Genomic DNA, 11,846 nt, shown 5'->3' with positions numbered 1-11,846 from the left:
TCCATATACATTTTTGCTCGTTATTTTATTCTAAAATGTCTCACAGATGCGCTATTCCGGGGTGTAGTAGTCGACGAAAGGATTTTAACTTTTTCTTGCTCCATACACCGATAAAACACGATGGGAGGCATGGAAGAAAGCATGCCCATTTTTGGAAAACTATGACCGTGAACCAATGAAACTTCAAAATTGTCGATTCTGCCCTAAACATTTTTATCCTGAACATATAAACGAACAAAATAAACTGACAAAAGATGCGATACCTATATTGCATTTAACTCCCACTGACGATCTGTCTTATGATATTAGTAATCCGAGTATGTCTGTACCATCTAGTTTTTTAATTGATTCTCAGGCAGGTAATGTGCAATCACATGGTGTCGACCCCGGGCCCTCTGGTATACAACCTTTTTTAATTGATTCTCAGGCAGATAATGTTCAATCACATGGTGTCGACCCCGGGACCTCTGGTATTCAACCTTTTTTAATTGATTCTCAGGCAGATAATGTGCAATCACATGGTGTCGACCCCGGGCCCTCTAGTATACAACCTTCATTGTTTTCTCATGAATGTGTTACACAAGATTCTCACACTGTCCTGACTACCCCAGTTCGTACACATTCTAAAGTGGTCCGTAGTCTTAGACATGATATAGTTAGGAGAGTGCGCTTATTGCCATCGGAAGTAACACCCCGGAAAGAAATTTTGCGTGATAACAATAAAATGTTAAAATCTAAGATACGCTTGTGGAAAAGTAAGTACTATAACATAAAGCGCAAATCCAATCTAATTAGTTGTCCTAACACATTACAATTCATCAAAAAATATAAATCTTTGAACAAGTTTGGAAAGCTTTTAATAGATTCACAGCTCTGTTTAACAGGTGTGAAACCTCACGGCCGCAGATACACCAGTGATGAAAAAATATTTTCACTTTCTTTATCAAAGTTAAGTCCAAAATGTTATGCTCATTTGAGAAAATTTTTTATTCTACCATCCAAGTCCTCGCTAAATTCATTGTTGACTAATGTCCCGTTGCGACCTGGAGTCAATGATTTTATTTCTCAACATTTGGCTGATGCTGCCTTAGGCAAGTCAGAGAAAGATAAACAATGTGTTTTACTTTTTGATGAAATGGCCATTAATAAAAATTTACATTTTAATTTTCACACTGGGGTAATTGAGGGATTTGAAGATCTTGGCTCTGGACAAAGGAGTTCCAATGTAGCAGACAAGGCATTAGTATTTATGTTACGTGACCTGTTTAGTAGATGGAAATTTCCAGTTGCCTTTTATTTTGCTAGAGATGGAGTTAAAACATTTACCTTAAAGAACATTGTTAAAGAAATAATTATTGCTGTTTTCAAAACTGGTTTTTGTGTACGAGCCACTGTGAGTGATCAAGGCTCGGCCAATGTTGCAACCATAAAATCATTGACAGCAGATACTCATGCTGAATTATTACAAAACAATAGCACTGATCCAAATAACATATTCTATAAGATTAATAACAATGTGATCTACCATATTTTTGATGTGCCACATTTATTAAAATGTTTTCGTAACAATTTCCAGAAAAAGGATCTCCTACTTGACGGACAACGAGCACGAGCCCAATGGAACTTCTTGGAGCAGCTGTACAGAGTGGACGGCAGGGCAGGGAAAGCCCGCTCCATTAAACTGACTGACAAGCATCTTAATCCTCAATCATATGACAAGATGAAGGTAAATTATTAAGATTTTAGTAGATAATTTGCTTTTTTTCAAAACTAAGGGTCTTTTAGTACAAAGTCATATCTTACTTACTTTTCAAATTCTTTGGATTCCTATAATAAATGGCGTGGACGGGTGCAGTTTGTAATATATAACAAATGACATATTTTTAGTTAATATAATGTTCAACAGATATAATTAATTTATGGTATACAGACATTTGACATATTCTTGCATGGTATAAAGATCATGGGGTATAATATACAATTGATATAACAAATTTCAATCTAATATACCTATGTCATAATGTTCATTTTATATAAACACTTCAGATATAACATTTACTGAGTATAATGTATTATTAATATAATTCCGGTGGTGTTCAGGTGCAATGGAAAATGAACCTAATTTGTTTGCATTTCCTAGTTGGTTCGACCTCCTCCTGTGTGTTTAGGTTAGGTTAGTATATGATAAAGCTGCCAGAACCGAATTTGTTTGCATTTGCTAGTTGGTACGACCTTCTCCTGTGGGCTTAGTTTACGTTAGTATATGATAAAGCTGCGCGAGCTGAAAGAACGCAGCGAGCGTGCCGCGGCAGTGGCAGACAAGTGCCAGAACAGAATTTGTTTGCATTTGCTAGTTAGTTCGACCTCCTCCTGTGAGTTTAGGTTAGGTTAGCAATAGTATATGCAACTAAATATTCTATTTAAAGTTTTAATAAATATATTTTTTAACACAAAAAGCACTTAAAGCAATACAAACACAATTGTATTTTGCGATTGTATATTTATTTAAATAAAAATTCTTATCAATATAATATAGGGTGCTTCAACTATTCCTAAAACGAAATATTGTGTTATATTATTTAATACATTATACTGGTACTTCTTATACCATTTGTTTTTTATATCACTTAATCATTATATGTAATGTTTGTTATACTGAAGGTTCATTATACACATTGAAATTATGCCTTTTTTTGTTATATCTTTTGTTGTATATATACAGTGAGTGCTTATATCCTTAGAAATTATATCAAAGGTTGTTATACAAAGCGAAAATAGATTATTTGTTGTTATAGCTTCCATTACACACTCGGCGTGGACTACATTGTGCTAGTAATGATATCGAAATCCATCCTTCTATCGCAGGTTTAGAATCCACACGTCCTACTGCTACAGAATTAAGGGAGTTAATTTACCTAAAGTTTGAGTTAGGAAGTGTGTTAGAAGGTAAGATGGCGGGCACGATTATTCACATAATGGCAAGTTGGGTCGCATTTTCGAGGTATTTGGGGCTGCTCATTACGAATATGGCACTCATTACTAAATACAAGATGGCGGGCACGACTTTTCAAATAATGGCAAGTTGGGTATCGTTTTCGAGGATTTGGAGGTGCTCATTATGAATATAGCATTTATTTCTTAATCCAAGATGGCGGACACGACTTTTCAAGTAAATGCAATATGGGTATCATTTTCGAGGTATTTCGGGGTGCTCATTACGAATATGGCACTCATTTCTAAATCGAAGATGGCGGGCACGAGTTTTGAAATAATGGCAAGTTGGGTATCGTTTTCAAGGTATTTTGGGGTGCTCATTACAAATATGGCACTCATTTCTAAATCCAAGATGGCGGACACGATTTTGAGTGAGTGGGTGGGTGAGGGGGTGGGTGAGCCCACTATCTAACCCAGCGCTAACCCACCCCCTAATCCATATTCGTAATGACACTTTTATTCGGTAGTTTCGGTTTTAATTGTTGGTTTCAATTGTTTCTTCGAACAACTAAAAAAAATTATTGCAATTAAAATCAATTCTATTGAAATCAACTGCAATTAAAATCAATTGCAATCAAATCAATTGCGACACGTCGCAATTGCAATTGATTTCAATTGAATTGATTTTTTAATCTGATTGAATTTCAGATTGAAATATAATTGATTAACGCCCAACACTGCCTGGGAAGATATGTGTCTGAAATAAAACCGACATTGTTGAGCAGTCCTAGCATTTCCAGTTATATTAAATAACAAAATGGTAAAAACAAGATGTCAAACAATAGAAAACGCTATTTGATAACGGCAATAGTTTCTATTGTTTATCTTATCTTGTTTTCGTACTGTGTGAAAGAGGTAGCAGTTACTGCTTTTTATGCTGTATGAAAGAGAAAGAAGTTACTTCTTTGTAGAACCGCTGTAGAGAGAGCGTACGACGGAGACGAATGAGACAACTCGATGCTTGATTAACACTGCATATAATAAGTAATAACATAGATGGTGCTTAACAAGAACAATTCTTATACTACACTTTCCCTGTTACAAAAATAAAATAAAATTTATATAATTTCTATTTTATTTCTATCGTTATACAAAACAAATACTTATACATATATTTTCTTATAGCATAGTTACAAAGGGTAATATAGTTAGTTACATTTTATTTTGTTTAGTAGTCAAAAAGCAATATATTATTTTTATTAATTTTATAATAATAATTATTATTTTGCATACAATAAGGTACTTAAATTGATTATGTGGGTACCTACTTTACTTATGTATTTTACATAATATAAGGTTTTGTGCGATTTTTGTGGACTATTTCTTCCTTATTATTTATCATTACATCCTAAATCTTCATTAATTAAAAATGGACCCGAATATGTACTATCTATTTTGTTGCCTGTTTCATTTTTAAGTAGCAGATAATTACCTTTAGTGTACGTCTCTGGATTAACATATACGTCATAGGCCTTCTTCCGTTTTAACTTATTTCCTAATAAGTTTTTCCTTGCATCTTGCTGTGCAACCTGTAATCTATATTTTAATTTATGTGGATAACTATCGTAGTTATATAAAGGATCTATACCGGAATTTAAATTGTTCGGCAATTTGCACGACTTTCCGAATACCAGTTCATGCGGCGTGTACCTTGTCTCTGTATGTACCGTATTATTGTACGCGAAGCACCAGAACGACAGCCAGCTGCTTTACGAACATGTTCGGTTAAGGCAATTAATACGTAAATACGCACCTATAGTCTTATGTGTATTCTCGAGCGCTCCTATGGACTGGTGGTGGTACGATGTTGAAGTAAGCTTCTTAATTTTTAATAGTTTACAAACTTCGTCCATTGTGTTTCAAATGAATTCAGATCCACGATCTGTTGCAATTTCCCTGGGTATGCCAAAACGCAAAATAAAATTATTTATAAAAGCAGATGCAACCGATTTAGCATCTTTTGTGTGTAGCGGATATGCCTCTATGAACTTTGATAGTTCGCACTGTAACGTGAGAAAGTAAGAATGACCGGCAAAAAAATTATCTGTAGGCAGAGGACCAAATATGTCTAAATAAATCTTTTCAAATGCATAACTTGACGTACTGGTTATTTCCATAGGCTGTTTAGGGTGTAATTAAATCCCGACATAGCAATCGTAATCATTCTAGAAAACGCATTGGGACTAGTTTTTAGTCCCATTGGTAATCTAGTCATTTGATATTGATTTTTGGTTGTTGTGAATGCATTGTATTGTCGACTGTTTTTATTTAATTTTATTTGATAAAATCCTTGATAGAGATCTAAAGTAGTGAAATACATTGCACCAGATAACGAGTCTAGAATGTCTGAAATATTTGGCAGAGGAAACTTGTCATCTTGAACTTTTTCATTTAATTTTCTGTAGTCAATTACTACACGCCATTTTTTAATACCCGTTGAATCTAGCTTTTTAGGTACTAGTAACAATGGACTCGACCAGGCACTCCTACATTCCTCTATTATTCCATCGGCTTGCATACTTTTTATTTCTCTATCTATTTCCGATTTTTGACTTTGTGGTAAACGATACGGCTTTACGTAAACAGGAGTAGTATGTGGCTTTAATTCAATAGTATGGTCGTATAATGAAATCGTTGTCAATTTATCTCCTGGTACGTGAAAGACGTCTGGAAATTTGGCACAAATGTTTTCAATAGACTTTTGTTCTTCCTCATTTAGATTTTCAAATTTTAGTAAAGAAAACAAAGACTTGACCCTCTCTGCGTTCATCTTCGACTTATTAAAGTGACATAAATAATAATCACTTAACTTAGAAACGTTTAAATTAAAATAATTCAAAATTACATCCTCATTTCGTGTATTCATTATTTTAAAAGGTACCTTACCATTATGCGGCTGTACTATAATGTTAGCAATGTATACTCCGTGACATAATTCTTGAGAACTAATGACACATTCCTGTTTTAACTTCGTGTCCACATAATGAATTGATTCGCTTCTTGCTAGAATTGTTAAATATGAACTATCTTGTTTCAAGTAAGTAATGGGTAATGTGACAGGTCTCTCTAAATTACAAATTCTTAATTCATTTAATTCGAAGTCTACAACTGCTTTGTACTTTGTTAAAAAATCTAGCCCTAAAATTCCATCAGTTTTGAATGGCATTTTATCAAATACATAAAATTTATGTTTTATAGTGTAGGTATCAATTTTGAGCTGTAAATAAATATATCCTTCTGACTGTACGCTTCCACCAACGCCGTTGACCTAAAGTTTTTCTTTGTGGAATGGAATGCGAAAACATTTTACTCTATCGTGCTTGACAACTGAAATCGAAGCGCCGGTGTCGATTAGCCATTCGCTTTTGTTGTGTTCATGCCTGTCCAAATTAATACATACTTTACATAAGCTGTTGCACATAAATACATAGTCATACTCGAAAAAAATGATTCAAATGTGACGCGTTTGCTTGCTCTGATTCATCACGGTCACGTTACGTTGCCATGCAGGGGTCACCTGTCGTGGATATAAAGTTCACATTCCTATGGGATAATTGACGGCGATTGCCCTGATACCTATCCCTGTACGAGTTTCCACGAGAAAACACTCTTGGGTTTCTTGGGTGATAAGAGTTCTGTGGCCGTCTGTAATAATAATTTGGTGTATTTACCTTTACGGCGGACTGCCCTCGCGCGTATCCTCTGTGTCCTCCGCGCGCTTTCGCTGCTCGGTGGGGGGGTGTAAATCCACGGGGTTGAGCGGACATGCCCATTACATACGCTGAGGAAATTGTCGTGATCTCTTCATCTTGCGCTGCTTGAATAGCGTCTTTTAGTGTATTAAAATCACGCGCTGCAATTATTGTACTTGTTCTACGGTTTCTAAGCCCGTCGGCAAACCGTTTAATTGCGTAATTTTCGTTTAACGGGCGCAGAACATTATAATGATCAGAATTTCCGTCCGATTGGGTAATAGTTGAATCCGCGAACAATTCAGAAATTTCCTTGCCAAAATCAGCAACAGCGTTCATTTTGCTTACATGTTTGAAGTTTCTTTTGTATAGCCGATGCTGATTTTCTTGGTAATAATTGTTTGCACACATCGGTCAGTAATTCTGATATATTCTCGTATTTACTAGATAATTTTAGCTTACCCGATTGAGACAGCCTGGTTTTTAAAATAAAAGAAATTAATTTTTTATTCGATTCGTTATCTAAGGTAGTAGCATAGTACTCAATACTATCAATTAATTCTTTCGTATTTTCTTCTTTGTCAGTCATGACTGGCAGAAGACTTAACGCGACCTTCAGATCGAACGTTGCCATTTTTAATATTATTTCTTTACTTTCTTTTTTTATATTGCAAAGATTCTTTACCTCACTGTACAATAACTTTAAGTGCAGTGAGGTATCCTGACAATATTTATCAACTAAAATTTTTTCTTGTTTACTTTTTAAATGATATACCTTAGTAATAGCATCTATATAAGTATTATATTGTTCTAATAATTCGTTTGCCTCTACAATTTCGTTTCAATTATTTTTCCACATCGTCTTTTAGGTCGAATTTTAATTAAGTAGGTTCTAACCATTGAAAGTTCTTCATTTAAATTTTCCAGATATTCTGACATACATAAAATCGCACTTACCTATATTTTGATACTATTCATATTATATACTTAAAGTCTATAATGTACGTATTATAATGTAGTATAACTGTTTAATAAAAAAAATTTTTTTTTCGCACTTAAATTTTCATAATTTTCACCACACTTACACTGATATTGAATGGGGTTTTCACTCACTAGTACACTGGTTTATCAAAGCAATTTGCTTCGTGACAGGAACATCTTGCGACTCAGGTTTCTTCATAAGGAATCGGGGTCGTCGTCGTTACAAGGAATGCTCGCTCCTTTTTACATTTTGTTTAACCGTATTATACCTGCATCAACGCCTCGCTGCACTCTTTTATTGAAGCACTTCACACAATACCGGATCATAACGATAGCTCCAACCATTAACAGTATTATAATAATTGCCACCATGGACCACGAAATGATTCCAACATTGGTCACGATATGATTGTTTCTAATTTGGTTGTTAACACCGACTTGTGCGGTGACTTCCGGTTTTTCAGGTATTTTTGAGTTACACATTTTTTGCACTAAAATTTACGTCCACGTAAACGTCACGTTTACGTCCGTGTGAGCTAAGTGTCGATTAGAATAAATAATATACATTTTAAGTCCGTTGAGCCAAACTGTAACCGGGAACTAGCTATATCCCAAAAATGGCAGAGTCGCCATGTAGGGAGAGCGTAAGACGGAGACGAATGGGACAACTCGATGCTTGATTAAAACTGCATATAATAAGTTATAACATAGATGTAAATACATGGTGCTTAACAATAACAATTCTTATACTACACCGCCAAGATTTAATAAAGGCAAAGGTGTCTATTGTTTGTTTTTTTAACTTGTTCTCGTACGTGTGAAAGAATCTTCTACAGCGAAATATGTGTGCAAAGTGGAAAGTTGTCTTGAATTTTTTTTTGTAAAAACCTATGTAAACGCAACTATATTATTTTTTGAGATAATAATATGTAGTAAATTTTCAATAGGAAATAATTTGTCGCAAATGTACTAGTACAATCTTTTGCATTACGCACCTATAGAAACACGACTATTATAATATTTTTTTTGAAACATTTTTATAAATAATACGCCTTTTCAAATATAATCACCGAGAAGTTCCGGGATTTATAGAAGGGAATGTCCACATTATTTTTTACGTTTAATCGAAGTTTAAGTTATTTAACTACCTCAATTCCGATCGCTGGTAACACCACTGTCTACATTAACCATACCAATTACTTGTTCTCCAGCTAGGGATTTTCCTGTACTATGAGTACTGAGCAAAGAAAACCACTCAGGACTAGTATCCTTTACCCAGAACACCCAGGCTGGAACCACCATTATATCTTCATTAATACACAAAGTTGACACACGGGAGTCCTTTTCTTGGTTTCTGCATAACTTTCTCTATCGAATAGGCGAATAAAAAAAGCAAGTCCATTTTTCAGGTCAAAATACACTGCGACGGTTTCATTGATGTGTCGGGTTTTACGTTTTGAAATGGTATTATCTTGAATTTTACGTATTTTATGTGCTGCAGATATGTTGTTATAAAAACAAATCCTTAGTGAAGATTTAGTTTTCAGCATGAGATTGAATCCAAAAGACTTTAATTAAGAAGAAAAATTTATTGAAATGCACAATTAAAAGATTGTCCTTACCTGTCAATGAAATTAAAATGAATAAAGATAATGAAGAAAAATAGTTATGTTCCTATTTTAGAAAAATTATATGTAAATATTTTAATTTTTTCTAGAATAGGAAGTATATAAGTATTAATTATGTTTTTATTTTATGACCTTAATAAAAAACAATCTGAATTTCACTTTTCAGGTCAAACTAGCAGCTCAGGTTTTCAGCAGACAGGTGGCCACGTCTCTGGATCTATACATGAAGTCACTACTTTTTGTACAAGAAGAACACGGATATGCTGTACCTGGAGTGGACATTGAAAACGGTTTGTTCACAGCAGAACTTTTGCTATTTATGAATGATTTGTTCGATAGTCTGAATTGTTTTGGCCATACTCGAGGTAAATTGCAACAAGCTTTGACATTAAATTCCGAACACTTTTCTTTCTGGAATAATGCTGTGAAGAAAATAAATTCAATGAGATTTGATGCCTCAGATCCTAGGGAAAGTAACCCTATTAGCCTTAAACATTTTGTACACGACATTAAAAGCATTAAGCATTTATGGACTGATTTGTCTAGATTAGAGGGAGTGAAATTCTTAAATCTGAGACGTTTAAATCAAGATCCACTTGAAAATTTTTTTGGGCAGATTAGAGCTCATGGTGGTTTCAATACCAATCCGGATTGCACCCACTTTGTCTCAGCCTACAAAACGTTGTTGATCAATAACATCTCATCTGGAAAATCATTATACACAAACTGCGCCACTGATGATGATGCAATGTTAGGAACTTTGACAAATTTGGTACAACGTAACAGACAGACAGTCTCTAACAATATCGATTCCGAGGTAATTGTGATTAATTGTGAATTAATAGACTCTATCCCATAAGAAAATGTTATGCAAACCAATAGTGTGTCATACATCGCTGGTGCAATTTGTCGCTGCCTGTTGCCTAAATTGCAGTGTGTTGACTGCGACCTTTGTAAAGATGCATTGTTGTCTACAGATGTTCAACCGTTTCACACGTTAATTGCTAATCGAGAATATAATTTAGAAAAACAAACACTCTATTATCCTTCAAAAAACATTAGTTCATTAGCATGGGAGAGTATTTACTTAATCGATAAATTTTTGCCACAAATTTGCTATGTTTACGTTTACCCAGAATTACTCTCAATTTTGCAGAAAAATACTAATACAGCTTGGTTTACCTGCTCGCGACACAAGAAAAATTTTTTAACTGCTTTTTTCCATTACGTTATAAAAATGCACGGTAGACAATGGTGCATCAATTTTAATAGAAGAATACACAATGTTGATTCGAGACCAAAGGCAGCAGAAACGGAAAACTTGATCCAAAGTAAAGTCACCAAAGGTTTAAGTTATAGATCAACTAGATTGCGCAGTTCTTAATTTCTATTTAATTATTTTTATATTTGTTGTTTATTTTATTGTTATCAAGTTTGCCATTTCGTTGATTATAGTACTTGATTTTGTTATCTCAAGATTGTCGTAAAACTCAATGATAAATGTTTTCACTCGAAGCGACACAACTTTTTCATTTTATTTTTTGTTCGACTTTGAGAGTAGTAGAGTCTTTGCAGTTCCATTGTTGCTGCCCATTCCGTCCCTAGAGTTTTCCTTTTGTGTTCTATAGGTTTATGTTGATTGTTGTGATTAGTTTAGTACTATTTAATTATAATTGTTATTAGCTCGACTTGACTTATGTAATTTATTAATTATTAATTTAAATGGTATGTAAGCATACATAGGTTAAGGATAAGTCTAAATTGTAAATATATATAGAATAGCTACAAAGTAAGTCGGTAGCTTTTAATGTCTCCTTATTCTCTTGTATAAATGATAGCCAGGCAAATATACTAGACCTCACTATAAAGACTCAGCCTTGTAAATATGTATAGAATCACAAAGTAAGTACGTAGTTATTAATGTACTCTTATTCTCTTGTATTAATGATAGCTAGGCAAACATAGAAGACCAGACTTTGAAGTCTTAATATTGTAAATATGTATACAATAGTTACTAAGTCACAAAGCAAGTCGGTAGTTTTTAACGTTCTCTTATTCTCTTGTATAAATGATAGGCAAACACACTAGATCTGACTTTAGAGTCTTAAGTTTTAACTGTATATAGAATAATTACTGAGTTCCAAAGTGGGTAGGTACTTTTTAACGTCCTCTTATTATATTGTATAAATGATAGCCAGGCAAACATACTAGATCTGAGTTTAAAGTCTTAAGTTTTAACTGTATATAGAATAGTTACCGAGTTTCAAAGTGGGTAGGTAGTTTTTAACGTCCTCTTATTATCTTGTATAAATGATAGCCAGGCACACATACTAGATCTGACTTTAAAGTCTTAAGTTTTAACTGTGTATAGAATAGTTACTGAGTTTCAAAGTGGGTAGGTAGTTTTTAACGTCCTCTTATTATCTTGTATAAATGATAGCCAGGCACACATACTAGATCTGACTTTAAAGTCTTAAGTTTTAACTGTGTATAGAATAGTTACTGAGTTTCAAAGTGGGTAGGTAGTTTTTAACGTCCTCTTATTATCTTG

This window comes from Hyposmocoma kahamanoa, unplaced genomic scaffold (assembly GCF_003589595.1).
Source record: "Hyposmocoma kahamanoa isolate Upper Pololo Valley unplaced genomic scaffold, ASM358959v1 98330, whole genome shotgun sequence".
NCBI lineage: Eukaryota > Metazoa > Arthropoda > Insecta > Lepidoptera > Cosmopterigidae > Hyposmocoma > Hyposmocoma kahamanoa.
The sequence above is the reverse complement of the archived record's forward strand: the minus strand, read 5'-3'. Positions refer to the sequence as shown.